Source organism: Erpetoichthys calabaricus, chromosome 10 (genome assembly GCF_900747795.2).
Source record: "Erpetoichthys calabaricus chromosome 10, fErpCal1.3, whole genome shotgun sequence".
Taxonomy (NCBI): Eukaryota; Metazoa; Chordata; class Cladistia; order Polypteriformes; family Polypteridae; genus Erpetoichthys; species Erpetoichthys calabaricus.
The window spans coordinates 62,765,896-62,786,174 of record NC_041403.2 but is presented as its reverse complement, the minus strand read 5'-3'; the positions used below and the strand labels follow the sequence as shown (position 1 = coordinate 62,786,174).

Below are 20,279 nucleotides of genomic sequence, written 5' to 3'. Positions count from 1 at the left end.
ATCTTGATTTAAATGTAGAGGGCACGTCATCACAGTGCACCAGATGTAAAGCTAAAAACATATTTATGTGCAGACATACCTGTTTGTTGTTTTTGCAAATGTACAGTCAATTGAATTCTTATGCTTTTTTCCCCACACCAACTGTTCAAGATGGGAAAAGGAACCTACAAGCTGTGCTGCTTAGAAGACGGTTTTGAAGACATTCCGGCAAAATGAAGTGTGAATTCCTGACTGAAATTTAGGCGATGCCTTTAATGTGAATTTATTTGTTGGCATAGTTTGTCCATTACAGTACTCTACGACTGGAAACTGATCTGATTTTCATATTAACCTGGCTTTTGGCTCCGGGGCGATCAAACCTGAAATTACCAAGCGTTACTCCTTGTGGCTGTGTATTGGAACCTCCAAATCCTGCTACCTCCTCCTGCTATGCTTTCTGCTGCTTTGCTATCGCCGCTCAACTACGCTACCACACCCGCCTGTCCTACTGGTTCCGCTGTGCTGTGCTGCTTCTCCAGTGCTATTCAGATAAGTATTGCCCAGGATCATGCTAAAATACTCTCATGACAAACTCCTTCTTATTAAACAGTTTGTCCAGAGCAAATGGTCTGACTGGAACATCCTAAAGGACGCCGGTATTTTGCAATGCCCGAAATATATACATCACGGGTCAGGGCTGCGAATGAAAAGACCACTGGCAGCATTTGCTCAGGAATACGTCGTCTTTCTCATGACCCTGGAAATAGAAGCGTCAGTGTGCCAAATTTACATTATGTGGAATTAAACCCTGATCGTGGCTCTGTGCAAAAAGAAGCCTCATTAACTAACATTGCACTAATTAACTCGAGGTCTCTTAATGGCAAAGCATTGGGGCTGTCAGAACTCATCACTGACACCAAACTTGATATTCTGTGTTTAACGGAGACTTGGCAAAAACCAAACGAATTTGCGTCTCTCACAGAGGCGACTCCAATTGGTTTCACTTTCCACACAGAGCCTCGCAGCTCAAGACAAGGCGGCGGGCTTGCAGTAATTGTCAGAGATGACTTAAACATTAAACGAATCCCAATTGACTGTCCATTGTCTTTTGAGTGCCTGGCTCTTAAACTAATAACGAAATCAGGTCCTGTCTCACTCATTGTTCTTTATCGTCCCCCAAAATACAATGCATCCTTCTTATCCGATCTGATTGAACTTTTGACCCACCTAAGCTCTTACTCCCAGAGAATTATCCTTCTTGGTGATTTCAACATCCATATTGACACCCCCACATCTAAACTGAGGAATGAATTCCTATCCTTACTGGACTGCTTTGACTTGACACAACATGTTGATTTTCCCACCCACTCTGGTGGTCATATATTGGATCTGATCTGCACTTCTGGACTATCTGTTGCCAACATTTACAGCACTGATTTGGGACTCTCTGACCATAAAGCAGTATTTTTCACTGTTTCACTGCCTTTCCCTCCTCTTACCTGTAAACGACAAATTTCTTACAGAAACCTTAAAAATATCTGTCCCTTTATCCTTTCTGGATCTATTTCTGATCTTTTACTGTCTTCACCTATTCCACCAACACTAGACAGTCTTGTTGACCACTATAATTCAGCCCTTCATTCAGCATTAGATAAAACAGCTCCTTTAAAACATAAGGAGGTTTCCTTTAAACATTCAGCTCCTTGGAATAACTCAGAATTGCGATCTATGAAAGCAGCTGGCCAACGTCTTGAGAGAATGTCACGTAAGACTGGCCTCACCGTGCACATCCAGGCTTTCTCTCACCACCAAAGAGCTTATAGAGAAGCACTAACTTCTGCCAAAAACACCCATTACGGCAGAATAATAGAAAGTGGCCACGATAACCCAAGGGTTCTGTTCTCTGTAGTTAATAAACTACTCGAACCCGCATCTGGCCCAACTACCTCTTCTACTGAAGTCTGTGAGGAATTCCTCCACTTTTTCCGTAACAAAATTAATGATCTAAATACTTCAACTAACATAAATACATCATCTGTTTATATCTCTCCCTGTTTTCCCACTCCATCCAGCTCCTTCTCTAAGTTCTCAACAGTCACATCTGCGTCTGTTAATAACCTGCTTTGTAAGATGAGGCCGACTACTTGTGTACTGGACCCCATCCCCACAACACTACTTAAATCCTGCCTTCATGCCATAATCCTGACTGTTACAACAATAATAAACTCATCCCTTGACACCGGCTCTGTGCCGCTCACTTTTAAAATTGCATCTGTAACCCCAATGTTAAAAAAGTCTGGTCTTGATGCTGACAATCTTAACAATTTCCGGCCTATTTCCCACTTACCTTTCCTGTCAAAAGTTCTTGAGCGTGTTGTAGCTTCCCAACTCACCAATTACCTAACCGCTAATAATTTGATGGAACCCTTTCAGTCTGGTTTCAGGGCGCGGCACAGCTGTGAAACTCTGCTACGGGTAACCAATGATTTGCTTATGGCAGCAGACTCTGGACAAACTAGCATATTAATTCTGTTAGACCTCAGTGCAGCATTTGACACTGTCAGACATGACACCCTACTGTCCAGAATGGAGAACATGCTGGGTATCTCTGGCACTGCCCTCCAGTGGTTCAAGTCCTATCTGACTGATAGGCAAGAGTTTGTTAGTCTTGGCAAGAGCAGATCTAGCTCAGCGTCAGTCACACAAGGAGTCCCTCAAGGCTCTGTCCTCGGTCCTCTGCTTTTCTGTATTTACATTCTTCCCCTTGGCCATATTATCCGTAGCTATGGACTGGGTTATCATTTTTATGCAGATGATACTCAACTCTATTTCAATGTTAAAAGTGGAACTTCTTCAGAGCTTTCTCAGCTCACAACCTGCCTTAGTGAAATTAAAACCTGGATGGAGCAGAACTCTTTAAAATTAAATTGCAATAAAACTGAACTCCTGAAAATTGGGACTAAAATGCAACTTAATAAAATGAGCTCCTTCCCAGTCTATCTTGGCGGTGAGCTCATCAGACCTGCCTCTACTATAAAAAATTTTGGTGTCATTTTTGATTCCTCCCTGTCTTATTCCGTCCACATAAATCACATTAAGAAACTTTCTTACTTTCATCTCCGTAACATATCCCATGTTCGCTCCTTCCTCTCCTTTTCTAACGCTGAGAAACTTGTCCATGCTTTTATCACATCCGCATTGATTATTGTAATTCCCTACTGGCAGGTGCCCCTTCTAATCTTATATCACAGCTCCAGCTTATTCAAAACTCAGCTGCAAGAGTCCTTACTCGAACCAGCAGCAGCGAGCACATCACACCCATCCTGCTCCGTCTTAACTGGCTCCCTGTGTCTTACAGAATCGAATATAAAATCCTACTAATAACTTACAAAGCCTTAAATAACCTCGCGCCAAACTACATCAGTGACCTTCTCCATCACTATGTGCCTGCCCGCCCACTAAGGTCCTCTGATTCTGGCAATCTTGTTGTGCCCCTCACTAATCTACACTCCATGGGTGACAGGGCCTTCAGCTGTATAGCGCCCAGACTCTGGAATGACCTACCAAAATTAATCAGGTCAGCTGACTCCATGAATTCTTTTAAAAAACAACTCAAAACTCATCTGTTCAGGAAGGCTTTTAGCTCTATTTGACTTTATTACCCTTCTCTCAGTTTACTTCTCTGTCAAGATGCTCATGTAACCTGTATGTGTGTGCTAGACCATCAATTATGTTGTCTGTTTCTTTTTTTTTCAGAATTCACTGTCTTAATCTTCTTTATTTATTTATCTGGTTTGTACAATGCTATATACTGTATACGCTGCCGTTCTTTATTATATTCTGTAAGTGCCTTGAGCATGGGAAAGGAGCTATATAAATAAAATGTATTATTATTATTATTATTATTGCTCTTTAATGTGCCCACAGAAATCTCAGTGAATTGCTCTCCAGGAAAAATGCCACATTTTACTCTTTTTGACAAACAGGAATCTTTAATTGGTTCATTTTTAATTTACCTTATGGAAAACATATGCAATGAAATGTATAAAAATATATAAAATATGCTTTTTAAGAATTCATTTTTGGGGACAAACATGCCTGGACTGGGGGCTAATTGGTGCCCATGTTGCCAACCATGCTTTAACTGTGCATGGCACTGTGTCATTTAAAGACATTTTTTCTTCTTTTGTTTTTATTTTGATTACTTTGTTTTTTTCTATTAAAACACCCATATCAAAATCCAGCTTTATCTGCTGTGCACTGAAACAACTGAAACTTATTTCTCATTTCTACCGTTTATTCATTCATTTTTTTCATTTTAAAATCATTACATTCCAAGTGTAGAACACCTGTATTTACATTTAAATATTTCACTCAGGGAACAGTTTTCTATCATTTAAAAAACAATAATTTAAACGTACAGATTGTTTATTCCTCATCTCCTCTAATTGTACTTTAGTGTTTTAGTCTGTACAGGAACCTTTCCTAGTGCATGGTACACTAAACACAGCAAAGAGCACCTATATATATATATATATACCAGTAACGGCACACTGCACTGAATACACTTGACTTGAGCGTTCATAGTTTTCATACTCTTTCTTTGTACGTTTAGCATTCATTTGCTCAGAGGTTGATGTGCTTGCTGCTTCCTGAGCAGCTCTTCTTTTCTCCACCCTAGCGGCCCGCTTCTTCTTCTTCTTTCGTCGGCATCTTTTTGCATTAGAGCTGATTAAGTCAGTATTTGTGTTGCAATTACTTAGTACGTTTTCCTTAATTTTTCACTTAAGCTGGCAATTAAATCTTCAATCTGCCTCAAGAATGATTTAAGATATGAATAGTTAGGGGAACTGATGGCGAAGGTGGTAGGAAATGAGAATGGCGCCTGTACGCATGTGCTGCACGGCGCCCTGCTGGCCACTGCTGAGAGTTGTTTCTACAATAAAATAAAAATAAAAAGAGGAATAACCTTGGAGGTTAATCATCACTACACGTCACGTAGTATATGAGTACCAAATTTCAGGTCAATAGTTCAAACGATTTGCGAGCTACAGATGATTTCAAATCCTGGACAGACAAACGCACAGCCATGGTAGCGTATTATATAAGAATATATATATAACACAGATCTAAACATTATGATATGTAAACACAGATCTAAACATCTAAACATTGTGAGGAAGTATTTCTGCTGCTGCACATTTGAATTTTGTGACATACAGTATTCTAAAGCCCTTTGACAAGGATTTCATCAACTCGCTAGGGTGCTGTCAAATTGCTTGAGCATTACAGGCTAAATTTTCTAGAAACATGATCATTAGGCACATGAGAACTTTAAAGACAATCATTTTCTGCCAACATCAGGATTTGAACCGTAGTCATCAGCTTGGACACATGACAGCTACTCACTGTGCTAGTGGAGAGGGTAACTGAGGCTATCTGTCAGTGCTTTCATGTACTTGTACACAGTGTTGGTGCTAGAACAAATTTAGCAAGTGGGTAATGGATTTTAACAGGGGGCCAAAGTGTGATTACAACACAAATAAATCCCATTTTCCTTTCAAAACAAATAGTTGATATTTGCAAGACTGTGCATGCAACAGATTACAGGAAACAGAACTTCCTACTGTCCAATGCAATGCCGCAGGTTAACACTGCAACAAGCCAAACGCAGAGTGTGTTAATCAAAGACATGTGAGGCAGCACCAGGACACAAATAGAAAACCAACACATAGCACTCGATATACAGAACTGTGTTTCAGGAAATCACAAAGAAAAATAAAAGTTCAACCTACAACTCCATGGCACTAACAAGGCTTAAAATAATGCTATTAATGCACATCTGACTTAATATCATGTTACTTAAACATTACACCTTAGATGAAGTAAAATTGCATCAAGGCTGATGCATGCTATTTCTTAATTTAAAACATGCACATACAAAAATATTGTTAGGTAAGCATATTTATGCCTTCTGATATTCTTGCTTTTTCACTTTCTCCTACAGCACTACATTTATACAATTAATTATTGTTCTATGCTATGTGCCTGTAACTACATTTTAGTTCTACCCTTATTAAACAAGATATGCATAGAATTATCATATTCTTCAATGAACAAGCAAACTTTTCTGTGTTTTCTTTATTAGTTTTTAGAATGCCACCACTACCTGATCAAAGTCCTGTGTAACCACCTGCAATATTTGAATGAAAGAAAATACCCCAACCTTCCACGAGGCCCACTGCATCAAATCCTTTAAGAAGAAGCCCAGTGGGGGCTGACAGCCTTTTTTGGGACCCCTGCACATTTTGTTTATTTCTCCAGCTTATCTAGATTTTTTTTTTCCTGTCCTGGGAGCTGATCTTATTATCGGATTCACATTTCGAGACTTAATAAACAATTCAATATTTAGGGACTCTATTTCTCATAATTATATATCTGTCTTATGTAAGTATGTATCATTTATTTTTTGCATACTATTTATTTATTATTATTCTCATCTAATTTTATATTTTTTCTTTGAGCTTCAACCTTTGTATGAAAATTTGCTATAGAAATAAATGTTGTTAGAGTTAGGGGTACATTACACATTTCAGGACTTTTGCTTTGACATTTTGGCTATTATTACTGGTTTCGTATTGTGGCTTTTGGGTTTGATATTTTTTTGTTATTCTAACTCCTCAAAAGGTGTTCAAAAAGTGATTTTGACTGTGATATTATTGTTGGTGCCAGATGTGCTGGTTTCAGAATCTCATAAACAGCTTGCTCTCCTGGGACTACGATCTCAAGTTTATAGAGAATGGTAGAATAAACAAAGAACATCCACTGTGCTACAATCCAGTGGGCAAAACACATTGATAATGAGTAAGGTATGAGGAGAATGACCAGACCAAGAGAAACTACCAAAAAAGGTTACTAACAGTAACAGCTCATTACAAACGTTGTAAATACAAGAGGATCTCTGAATTAACAATGCATCAGATCCTGGAGTAAAGGGACTACAGAAGCAAAAGTCCACATTGGGTTCCAATTCTTTCACTTAAAAATGGAAGATAGGACTACATGTAATTACAAAAAATGTATACCGGGAGCTGGAAAAATGTTGCCTGATGTGAATAATATTAATTTTATACCTGACATAGTGACATGAAGAAGCTGGGATTTAAATTTAATATAAACTGCATAAATCCAAGCACCCATTCTGACTTGTATCAGCTGTCCATGCTAGTTGTGGTAGTGTAATTATGCAGGGAATGTTTTCTTGTCACACGTTAGGCCTCTAATACCAAGTAAGCATCACTTGAATGCCACAGCATACCTAATCATTTTTATTGACCACGTGTATCCCCTTATGGCTAAATGTATCCTTTTTTCCAGGATAATAGGTCAGAAATGTATTTCACAAACATGAAGGAGATTTCAATTTACTCCAGTTGTCTCCACATTCCCAAGATGTTTGTCCAAAAGGGCACTTTTGGGCTGAGATGGAAAGAGAGGTTCACTGCTTGAATATGTGGCTGAAAAACCTGCACCAAGGAGAACACAGACCTAAACCCCTTTAGGAATGTTCCCAGAAGCTACTTGACTCAGACTATTTGGGTGGTATTAGACAGCTAAAAAGTAGCCACTAAATGTATATATTGATCATTCTGGCTAGCTTATATGGGGCATATTTTTCACATATTATTTATTTTTGTTTATTTTATTTTAGTGAAGTTCCAATTCTGCAATATATTTTTGCACATTTTTATATTCTGCCAAATTCATAAAACAATAAAAGTTCCTATATACTGCAACTAAAATTTTGCAATCATATTTCATTGAAGGCTTCACGACTGAAGATAATATGAAATTACTAACCAATGTAAAACAACATGCAGCCATCCATTTCCTGAACCCAATTAATCCATTTTAGGGTTGTGCAAAGCCAGAATATTAACTATAAAAACATTTTACAAGAGTTTGTAAGTATTCACCTCTGACCAACCAATCCCCGACACCCTGCTCAGTGCTTGGTTCAACCATCTCTTGCATCTATTACAGCAAGTAGTCTGTCAGAATATGTCTCTATAATTTTTGAAATGTAAGGAGCAGGATTTGCTCATTCCTCCTTCCAAAATTGCTCATGTTGATCCATATTAGTTAAAGAGTGGAGGTTGATAACAACGTTTAGGTCTTCACCATAAATGTTCAATGGGCTTAAGATGGGGTCTCTGATTGGGCCATGCAAGGGCATCAATTTTCTTTATTTTTAAGCCTCTCTATTGTTGCTCTGGTAGCGTGCTTTGGGTCATTGTCTCCCTCCCAGGTTTAAGCTTTCTGGCACAGGGTAGTTCTTCTCCAGGATCTCTCTGTATTATGCAGAATTTATCTGACTCAATTGCCCATCCCTGTTGCTGTTCAAGCCAAAACATTTCATTGTAGTCATGTCAGATCACAAGACTGACATATCTTTGCGGTATTTTCCAAGAGACGTTTTGCAAACTCTTTATGTAGAACAACTTTCTTTTTTTCTTTATAGTAATAGCTTCTTCTTTGACACACAACCATAAAGCCTCTCTTTGTACAATGGCTTGGAGAGCCATGAACATCCTCACCAATTACCATCACTGGCTTCTGCAACTCAGAGTGACAACTTGTGTCATATTAGCAGATTAGACTGGGCAGCCTGACCTAGGCAGTGTGGCAGTAGTTTAACATTTTTTCTACTTCCATTTAATGGACTGCACTGAGCTCTGTGCTTCTCTCAAATTATATCAATGACTTGCTTTGAATGCTCTTTTGTCTTCATTTTGTATTGAATTGTGTGAAATCTTTGCCATACTATTGGACTGCAGCAAGAGACGGGGGATTTATCTGCAGAAATTAATTGAGAATGAGTGATCCGCCCTATTCCTACATAGGTGGAGACCTTCAACAAATTGAAATGGTTGATAAGCTGGTAGTACACTCCAACTGAGCAAATTTAGCCTTATATTTTTTTTGTTCTTTATTTCGCCTTATACAATTTGTCGTATTAGGAATTTGTTAGTTTTCGCATACCCCTTGGGGTCAGACCGCCTGGTCAGCCATTGTACTGCGCCCCTGGAACAATTGAAGATTAAGGGCCTTGCTCAAGGACCCAGCAGAGTAGGATCTCTTTTGGCAGTGGACGGGGATTCGAACCGGCAACCTTCTGGATACCAGCACAGATCCTTAGCCTCAGAGCCACCACTCTGCCCCGAAGTTTACAAAGAGTCTGAATACTTTTCGAAAAATCTCACAATTTTGACGTTTCCTTTTATTTTATTTTGGTCATCTCCAAAATTCTTACTTTAATACATTAAACTTTTACAATCAGAAGCAATAAAATGTGAAAATAGTTTTAGGGGCTAAAGACCTTTTCAAGGCACTGTACTCATATCCATAATTACTTATTCACCCAGTGCAAATTTAGAGTTGTGCATTAAAGTAATCTGTCCTACGTTGGGATGTAGAAAAAATAATAAAACAGAATACCTGGAGAATTGCAAATGCAGAAGTAGGGAAAAAAATCCAAACTCAAAACCGACAGTGATTAGGTTTATTTTTATATTAATTTTACCAAATAACTATTCAGTATATTTCAAATTAAAATTTATCCTCAGGAATTCCTTTGAGAATAAATATCATTAAAATCTTTAAATGGAAGAACATTTAGTTTGGATGTAACAGAAAGAAATACATAATACGTTTTTACTTTTAAACTGCATGAATACCCATACTTTGTAGGATCACATAGTTTCTGAACCCTTTCAATTAAGCTTGCTTGAAATAGATCGATTGACTAATTCCTGTTCGCTTCTAAAGTGTCTCAGAGAAATTGGCAATTGAAGTGTGAATGGAAAAAAAAACACTACATGAGACGCAGCTTGAAAACAAAATGATTAAAGATACTACTTTCTGATGTCATCGATCAAGCAGATGCCACCTACTTAAATGCTGTTGGTCAATGAGCGCACTGTGTTGTGAGGTGCTCACAGAAAATTTTTCTACAACACCAAGCCACACACATTGCACATTTCACAACCTTTAACTGCAATTCATGCCATTAAAAATATGAATATCATTATTTGTGTTCTTACTATATGGTTAATGTATTATTTCTATGCTCTACATAAAACAAATGTTTTGTTATTTTAAGAGACAATTAGGCATTTCAGAGCATCCCAGAACATAGATACAAGCCCAGAGATGACAGAAGAAGTAACATAAAGGTGAGGTCTAAATACCACGGCTCATTAGATAGATAGATAGATAGATAGATAGATAGATAGATAGATAGATAGATAGATAGATAGATAGATAGATAGATAGATAGATAGATAGATAGATAGATAGATAGATAGATAGATAGATAGATACTTTATTAACTTTATTTATTATACTTTATTACATTAGAAGGCACATAAGAAGTTGGGAGTAAAAGATAGGCTGATTGGGGGAAAAAGAAGATAGTGGAAAAAGATTGTAAGAAGATGAGCAAAGTAGATAAAGCCAGTCAAGCAAAATCTTTATATGACACTTTGTGTTCTCCCTATAATCATCTGTCCCTTTTGTGTTTGAGAAGATAAAAATATAGAATATCACCTTTTATTTCTGATTATTTCAGCCCACATATGCTTTAAAGATTTGGATTTATAATACAGTATTCTTTATTAACCACTCCAGTTAACACTTTGGAAATGTATTCATCTTTTCATTTCAAATGAAAAATCCTTTTGTATGCAGCAAAGATCAAATTTTTAACTTCCCTGTTCTAGAAGGAAATTAGGGGATATAAACATAGATATACACACACAATAGTAGGTGAAACAGCTCAGTTATATTTAGATACTGATAATTATTTTGAAATGCTGATTTGCAAGTCTATAATTCCCAGTCTAAGACTCCCATTGAGTCTTGAAGGTTGCCTTTCATAAAGACATTTGATAAGTAAATGATGATGACAGTGACAATAATAAAAACAAGAAAAACATGCTGGCAGAATCTCTGGCTATGGCCTCACTCCCATTTGAACAAATCTCACTATGGTTATGCTTGAATATTTGTTATTTTCTAATCTTTTTCTGGCATTTCCTTTGTTTTCAGTTTGGTTTGTTTCCCCATAGAGTTTTCTTTTGTCCTTGAGTCTGATTTTTCACTTACTGGTACACAAACTCCTGCTCACCCTGTCTATGTTAATCCCTTTACCTGAACTGCCTGCTGCCTTTCCAGTGGCTTCCTCAAACTTACGCCAACTAAATCATTCAGAAGATCACAAAGAAAATATCTATAAGCAAAAATGCTGCACAACAGACTCTGACAGAATGCTACTTTTCAAGAGTAAAGTGGTCTTCCACGTGTATTACGGCCATTTAGAAGCAAACAATCAAAAATGAGATGTGCAAACATTGTGGAATGAATGATCTGCAGATGCCATGATACGATTATTTTTAAATGTGTTAATAATCAGAAATGAACACTAAAGACCAGGTTTCTGCATTTTCTGACATCACCTCACAAATCTTTTCTTTAAATAAATCAAAGTGACATTGTCAGAAGCGCACTATCATCCTACATAGGGCCGTCTTAATGCATGAGCGTGCTGGGCAGTTGCCTGGGGGCCCCACGAGCATAGGGGTCCCATGCTAATCTATGTATGTTGTGACTTGCTGTCAATAAATAAATACTATACTAAACTGTAAATATTTGTTATGGTGTTAGAAGAGGACATTGGCATTCGCTTCCGATTTAGTATCACGGTCACCTCTGCAACCTCATGTGCATGTATGTGTACGGGTTTCACGCACTACATAACGTAAAAGCATATATGTCAATGTCACTTCAACTCAATTCTCTGCAACAAAATTTTGCAAATGTTTGTGTTGAACACTTGATTAATAATAAATAATTCATAGTAATTTCATACTGCGCCATCCCATTGAGTACCATTTATATGTTGACATTTTTGTGTTTTTCAAGGCTCATGTTATATTTATCAAACATTTGTGTTGATTAATCTTTGCTGTACAGCATGTTTTTTAATGTTTAAACACTGATTTTGTTGGAAGTACCAATACAAAAAATATATGTTTAATTTTATCGACCATTTACATTTTTATTCCTATGAGTGGTGGTGTAGGTAGGGTCCGCAGTGCACTGCTTTTCCCAGGGGCCAATAATGCTGTTAAGATGGCCCTACTCCTACATCTGAAACACATGGCCGGCAACAGCTTCCATTGTCGCAAACAATAGGTTGATGTCCATTGGAAACAATGCACAAAATGCATAAGTAAACCGTGACAAAGTGTGTCTAATCAGCCTCAACCATTAGCATCTGAAAATTCAAAATGCAAACTAAACTCTCTTTGGCTGCCCTAATACGTCATAAGTAGAAAATAATCATTACAAACAATAATGATTACAAAATTATTTAAGATTTTCATTAAGCCTACATGTGATCTTAACATTGAACACATATAAAGTAAATAAAAACAAGGTGGAAGTACTGATCAAAGCTCTTGACATATTTCACAACTAAAATGCCTTCTCCAGCACCAATGTTTAACCTATACAGTGCAATGAACAAAACTAAACACAGAATGGTAACATTCTATTTTGAACAAAAGTAAAGGAAACAAGAATGGGAAATATTTTAATTAGATAGTGTAAAGTAAACAGGGAGTAGATAGATAGATAGATAGATAGATAGATAGATAGATAGATAGATAGATAGATAGATAGATAGATAGATAGATAGATAGATAGATAGATAGATAGATAGATAGATAGATAGATAGATAGATAGATAGATAGATAGATACTTTATTAATCCCAAGGGGAAATTCACATACTCCAGCAGCAGCATACTGATAAAGAACAATATTAAATTAAAGAGTGATAACAATGCAGGTATACAGACAGTCAATAATACACCTTGATCTTGGTGGTAAAACATACAATATCACAGGAAGCTGATGAGAACATTATGGTTATTAAATCTATTAAAGGCAATTTTTCACCAAAAAACAACAAACAAATATCAGTAACCAATCAAAAATCAGTTATTCCTAATATTGCTTTGATACCGCAGAATTCTCAAATTGATCTGATCTCTGTATTTCTCCATAATGGAAGCACTGGAGTTCAGCAGGTAGTGTAAGGTTGCTGTCTATATAGAGTTTACACATTCTTCCCATTTCTACAGGTGTTTTTTTCCTGCAGTCCCACATTCCCAAACATACTAGATGTGTACATATACATTTCGTATACTTATTTGGCTGACACCTTTATCCAAAGCAACTTCCAACTTTTATGATACAATTGGGTACATTTCTTTCTGGTTTTCCAGTTGGAGCACAGGCAGGTCAAGTGACTTACTCGTGGTCACACAGCATCAGTATCGGGATTTGAACCCACAACCCTCAGGATTTGAAGTCCAGAGCCTTAACCAATACATCACAGTGCCTGCTTGGATATATTCTGTTGACTGGCGATTTGAAGACAGCCATTTGCGTAAGTGATCCCTACAATACAGAGAAGCTTTATCCAGGACTGATACGTGCCTTATACCTGATGCAGCCAGGTTAGGCTCCACCACCCTTAGTTGGATTTAGTGTATTTGGGAAAATTTTTATATTATGGAATATTATAAGAAGTGGAATATTAAGTAAGAAGAAACACAAAATTGTGTTAAGTTATAAATGAATAATTAATTGTCTTCACAGGTGGTGCAGTGGTAGTGCTTGCAGTAAGGAGACTGTGGAAGATTGTGGGTTCACTTCCTGGTTCCTCCCTGTGTGGATAGCGCTTTGAGTACTCAGAAAAGTGCTATATAAATGTAATGAATTAATTATTATAATTAATTGGTTTCTATTATTTTGTACTCTTTTGTTAAGTGCTCTAAATGTACATACACTTCTCACCTCATTAGCGATTCCTGAAAACATGTATGCAGCTTTCCATTTGCCAATCTCAAGGCACCTTACAGTGAGATGTTCTCACTGTAAAGAGTCCATAGGTAAGCATAGGTAAGAACTACCTGCTTAGTCTAATATTCAAGTCCACCCTGCTCATTTAAATTTTTAGTAGTGTACTGTTGTTGGACATGTCATAAAATAAACAATTATGTACTGCTAGTTTAAAATCAGTTATTGATATTTGTGTATTGTTGTCCACGCGCCACTCAGATGTACATTCCACAGCAGTATAAAGCATTGTACTTGCTGTTTCACGTGCAACTGAATCATGTGAACATTACTTTTTCTTTTGTTAGTACTTTCACACCTGCTTTTTATTAATAAAGACTGGAGATTTGCACACTTCATGTCAAGCCAGTCTCCAGGCTGCTAATTTGATAAAAGGTGGAGTTTATCTGTCTGAATATTAATAATGTCTGAAAAAATGGGATCAGAACTGATGCTATTGAAAAATTGAAGATGTGAAGTGTAATGCACACTGCAAAATGGCATTATTTTATTATTTCTGCCCCTAGAATAATATAAATACTGGGTATGAAATAAGATAAAAAATACAGTACTATATAGAGTAATAATAAAAGCCAAAGATTAGGCATCATGTGTGTTAATGCAATTTATTTGTTATTAATGTGAAGTGTGCATTTCAAGTAAGAAAAAGCTTAAGTCTTCGCTGTCAGCAATGGCTAATGATTAGCAATAAGAACTCTTTTGTTTATGTGCTTCATATGTTTTTGTTTAGAATACTGTCCCATAAAGCAATCTTTTAAAGTAAAGGGTTGGTTCATAAGCAAGGGAAGAGAAAAAAAATTCATTTGATAGCAAAACACTGAGATAAGGGAGACTGTTGATAAATTTACATGGATCAAAACTGGTGGAATGAAGAAAAATGTTTATATTGGTTTTGATATGATGTACTGTCACAAGGAGACCATTCTCTTTACATCTTTCTTTGTCCAGAATAGCGCAAAAACACTGAGTATACTGTAAAAATGATGTGTTTTAATATCATGTGAAAGAATATGTGAAGCTTTAGACAGTTAGGCAGTGCACAGTGTAAATCTGTAATACAGAACATGGTACATTTTGTAACCTTCCTCTTTAATCTATATGTATATCTTTCTAAACTTGCTTGAGTGAGCAGTTATGTTACCAACTTTTATTAATCAAGTTATTTACTTTCCTTCTCAAGACACATTGTATAAGCTTGCAAACAATCTCACCTTTTACAGATAGAGGACATGTTTTATAATATAATGGATCAAAATGTAATTTTGCCTGAGAAGAAGGGCCTTTGATAAACTGGTGTGTCTTTTCACCAAAAAGATGATCAGTAACAATCTCAAAATTAGATCCATCCATGCTTATTAACAAGGATCTTACTTGTGGGTTAAAATTAAAAGGCTCTCTGCCGACCTCTCGTTACCAAACCAAAGAGTGAAGTGTTTGTTTCATCTACAACTAGTGAAACAGGACTGTGAGGATGGCCCTGCCTGGCTCCCTACTCCTAATGTCACGCTTTCCCATTCCCTCGGCCCTAGCCTCTGTCTTGGATTAGTGCGAATATATCACTCCTGCAAGCAAACTATGTATGATTCTTAGCACGATGAGAAAAGTCGCAAAACCTCTGGAATGTTCAAGCAAATTATAGAAAAAAATCCGATCTAAATCTGTTAAGTAGTTCTCTCATGAAAAGTGGACAGACAGACAGACGTTGGATTTTATATATAGAGAGAGATATTCAAAATGAAAAAAGTGTTGAAGGGATCATAAGACAGAATACACAAGACAAACAAAGGTGTTGCCACTTATCGGTGACTTCTTCTTCAACAGGCTTTGCCCCTGAATATCAGGTGAGGTGACTCAACCACCTCTTAAGTAAAATAAATTACACTTCACCTACCATTGCCTCTTTATCCTGCCAATGGAACTTGGAGTCAGCTGTCCTCCCCTCACTAGACTCTTTATTTCACTGGCTATAGGTGCAATTAAAAGCCTCCTAGAAGTGACTTATAAGTTTAGAAATGGCCTTGCTGGACTACAGACATAGTATGACAGATAGTCCTTTAGTTGCCATTGGTGTCTGGTTTGGCCTTAAAGTACTAGGCCTCTCAGACTACATATTTTTAAATAGACTTAGCATCCTGGCAGTGTTTATGCCTCAAATCTAACCTTTCTGGCCTCTATCCTTTTCTCATATGAAGTCAGCTTAGTTCACCCCTACATTAAGAAAATCCCTTACTGCTTCCAAGCAACTTGAACTTCTCTTGGACTATTGAAATTCAAACAGGACCCCTCCCTCTCTCTCTGTCAGTTAAAACATTTGAGTTATCTTGTCATACGCTGAATTATGTACACTCTACCATCTCCTAGTGTTCTTGACAGAAAGTTTCCTGCTTTCTCCCGGTTACCAAGGCCTCTTTCACTCGTCACTGCCTCTGAAACATTATATCTTAGGCGCCATTGAAAACGAAAAGTGCTCGCTGCCTCCTAGCAGCTGTGATATCCTGTACTAGCATGTAGAATAGCTATATTTTTTCTATCATGGTTTTCCCTTCTGTTCAGAGATTTGTTATGTATTTTTTCGCCTTACTTTTCCTATGAAATACAGCATTTGTATTTTAAAACTCAAAACATGGACAAACAATTGATTATGTAACCAAGTGTGAATCTTAGGTTAGAATCAATACAATTAACACTCTCAAAAATCAAAAGATTCCATGCTATTCTTACTGATGAAAAAATATACTGTAAATCAATACTTCTTTATAAAGTAGAATTATTGACATGAGCTCACTTGTCTATGCCACCAGGTTTCACTCTGTTTTCTTTGATTGATAACCTAGCATCACGGATGCTTTAGATGCCTTGATGCTGATGCCTTGTCTTAGATCTGCAGTTGTGCTTGCTTTAAGAGTAAATTTCACACAGATGTAAGAAAACATTTCTCAAGAAAGAAAATTGTAAGCACTGTTCAGCTATCCAACAAAGTACAGTAGTTGAAAAGAACACCTTGGGGGCCTTGAAATGGCAATGTGTTGTTTTAAAAACCTGAGATAAAAAGGAATTGACAAGCTATGCAGAGTTATGTGATGAGAGGTTGTCAAAAACTTTCTTTTGTTATTTTGTTCAATATTTTTTTACATATAACAGCTTTTCTGTCATGGATATTGTCATCATTATTATTATGTACACCCGCTTTATTCTTCTTTAACAAATGATAAGATACTATTATTGCTCAGCTGTACACCAGATCAAAATAACCTATGATGACACAACATGAATTCTTGTGTTTATTTAAGTCAAAAATATTACTGAAAATTCCAGTCTTAATTTTAAAATGAAGAAACAGTGTGTGTGCAGCAGTCTGGCAGTAACAAACTGTTCACAGACAAGAACAGCAGTGGGAGGTTGAAGCTTCATTTATTTATGGATTTGTTACAAAATCACAAAAGAGAAAATCATTCATTTTTCGTTCAGAAACAGACATTTCTGGCACACATTTTGTGGTCAGATTTCTACAATGGTGACTCCGCTACCTGGCCTTATGTGCAAAGTAGCACCAAATTAGCAGAAGTGTCAGCATGAGTAAAACAGAGATGCTAAAGCAAGAGTAATGACAGTGAAAATTAATTAGGATAGCATTGGGACTGTACTTTCACTGGTACAGTATCACAACCTGATTGTTATATCGCTGTGGAAGTTTAATGTTCTTTTTACTTAAATGTGCAATAGAGAGATGACTCTTGGACTAGGAGTCTGTGAAGGGCAAGTGGACCAGCAGGTGTCAGCACTTTCAGAGCTGGAAGAGAACCTGAGAGGTAACTTAAAGTCATCTCAGAGATGAGGTGTAGTTGAGTCTCATTTCATTGAGGCTTATTGGGAAGAAGAGGAGAAGAGGCCAGGGTCAAGAGGCCGCTGCTTTGATAAGCATGTGGGACAGCCATCCTAAGATGACAAGGTGTCAAGACTTGTATAGATAGGCTCAGTAAAACAGGATATTTTTATTTTAGCTTTTGCTTATCATTTCATTATCATTTTGGGATTTCATGCACTGTTATTAATACCTAGCAGCAATCTGCACAGTTATAAGTTTGTGTTCAGTTGGATTGTGATGATTTGTGAATGGACTCTCTAAACTCAGGGCAGTACAGTGAAATCCTGAGAAAAGCAATTCTGTGAGAGACACTCTGTTTTCAGTACTTGTTCTAATACTATATCAAATCAAATCCAATCAAATAGCCTTTTATTGTCAATTCACTATATGTGCAGAACATACAGGAGAATCGAAATACTGTTTCTCTCTCATCTTCGTAGTACAATAAAATATAAAAAGTATAAAAGTATAACATATAAGATAAATAACATTACAACTTGTAAAGTTGACCTGTGTACAGTGTTCAATAGTGAGTAGTGCAAAAGCCAATTACAGTAAAAAATGAGAAGGTGCATTATAGAGTAGCTTATGAGATGTACAAAAAGACAAACAGCAGCAGATGTAATGTATTGTCTTTATATAATACCAGCTGAGGTAGGGTACTTGGTAGATAGTGACTCTTGTTATGATCCAGGGGCGGGGGGGGGGAAGGTAGTGGACAGAGTACAGCATCCTGACAGCTTGGTGGATGAAGCTGTTAGACAGTCTTGTTGAGCGGGCCCAGAGGCTCCGGTACCTTTTCCCTGAGGGGAGGAGGCTAAAAAGGGAGTGAAAAGGGTGTGGAAAATGTCCTTGAGGGAGGGCAGTGGGGCACCAACGATCTTACTGGCTATGCGTTGCAGGGACTTCCTACAGGAGGCAGTGCAGCTTCCATACCACACAGAGATGCAGCTGGTGAGGATGCTCTCGATTGTACCCCGGTATAAAGAGCACATGATGGGGGGTGGAACTTGTGCTCTCCTCAGTTTGCGTAGAAAGTAGAGGCAGGAATGAGCTTTCTTGACCAGTGATGTGGTGTTATCTAACCAGGAGAGGTCCTCGGAGATGTACGTCTCCAGGAACTTGGTGCTACTCACCCTTTCCACAGCTGCACCGTCGATGGTCAGTGGGGGGTGATGTGAATGACTTCTCCTGAAATCAACCACAATCTCTTTGGTCTTTCCCACATTCAGGAAGAGATTGTTGTCTTTACATCACTGGACCAGTTGGCTCACCTCGTTCCTGTAGTTGGCTTCGTCATTGTTGGTGATGAGGCTGACCATGGTTGTATCATCCGCAAACTTGACAATGTGATTGGAACTGTAGATTGGTACACAGTCATGGGTCAGCAGGGTAAAGAGCAACGGGCTGAGCACACACCCTTGGGGGGCCCCTGTGCTCAACATGATGGTCTTAGAGGTGACATTGCCGACCCGCACATTTTGATGCCTCCCTGTACGAAAGTCCAACACCCAGTTGCAGAGAGAGGTCTTGAGTCCAAAATGGCTGAGTTTTTGTGTTAGCTGCTGGGGAATGACTGTGTTGAATGCTGAACTAAAACCTAAGAACAATATTTGCACATAGGAGTTCTTTGTGTCCAGGTGGGTGAGGGCTGGATGGAGAGCAGCAGAAATGGCATCCTCTATGGACCTGTTAGACCTATATGCAAACTGAAATGGGTCATGGGAGGAGGGAAGAATGGACTTAATGCTCTGCATAACCAGCCGCTCAAAGCATTTCATGATGGTGGAAGTCAGTGCTACGGGCCGATAGTCATTATAGCTAGATGGAAAGGACTTCTTAGGGACAGGAATTATGGTTGTGACTTTAAAATATGTGGGAACAACAGCTTGGTCCAGGGAGATGTTGAAGATGTCAGCAAGGACATCCTTGAGCTCCTCAGCACAATCCTTCAAAGCACGACCAGGTATGTTGTTTGGTCTGACTGCCTTCCGTGGGTTGATCCTAGAGAGGCTTCTCTTCACGCTGGCTGGGGCCAGACATATGGCCTGCTCACCCTAGGGAGGAATGGTTTTCTGTGCTGGTGAGGTCTTTTGTGCATATTATCCTTTTTATGGTATTTCTATGTTATTTCATTACTATCTAAGTGCATAACTTAAATTTCAGATGAGAGTAAAGGGAAATTAGACAGGAGTGCCTGATTCTCCAGTTAAACTGGAAATGCAACAGATGGATGGCACCCATGACAAAATAAACTGGTTGGCACATATTTTTGTGAACAAAGCTTTTAGGCAGAGCTGCCCATCACTAGAGTTGCTAGCCCATTATCTATGTGTAATGTCATGAGGTCCAGAACCCCATGTGACCTATTAATATAAGGGATGGGCCATTCTTGATATGCAAGGGAGACAACAGAGATATCAGAGAGACTTGAATCACCTGGATTT

General features: G+C 37.9%; 1 protein-coding gene across 2 annotated transcripts in view; it reads right to left on the bottom strand.

Annotated features, from left to right (window-relative positions):
- The window catches only part of brinp2 (bone morphogenetic protein/retinoic acid inducible neural-specific 2), a 724,527-nt gene that overhangs the window by 521,093 nt on the left and 183,155 nt on the right, over positions 1–20,279 (bottom strand). The gene's annotated exons all lie outside the window — the stretch shown is intronic.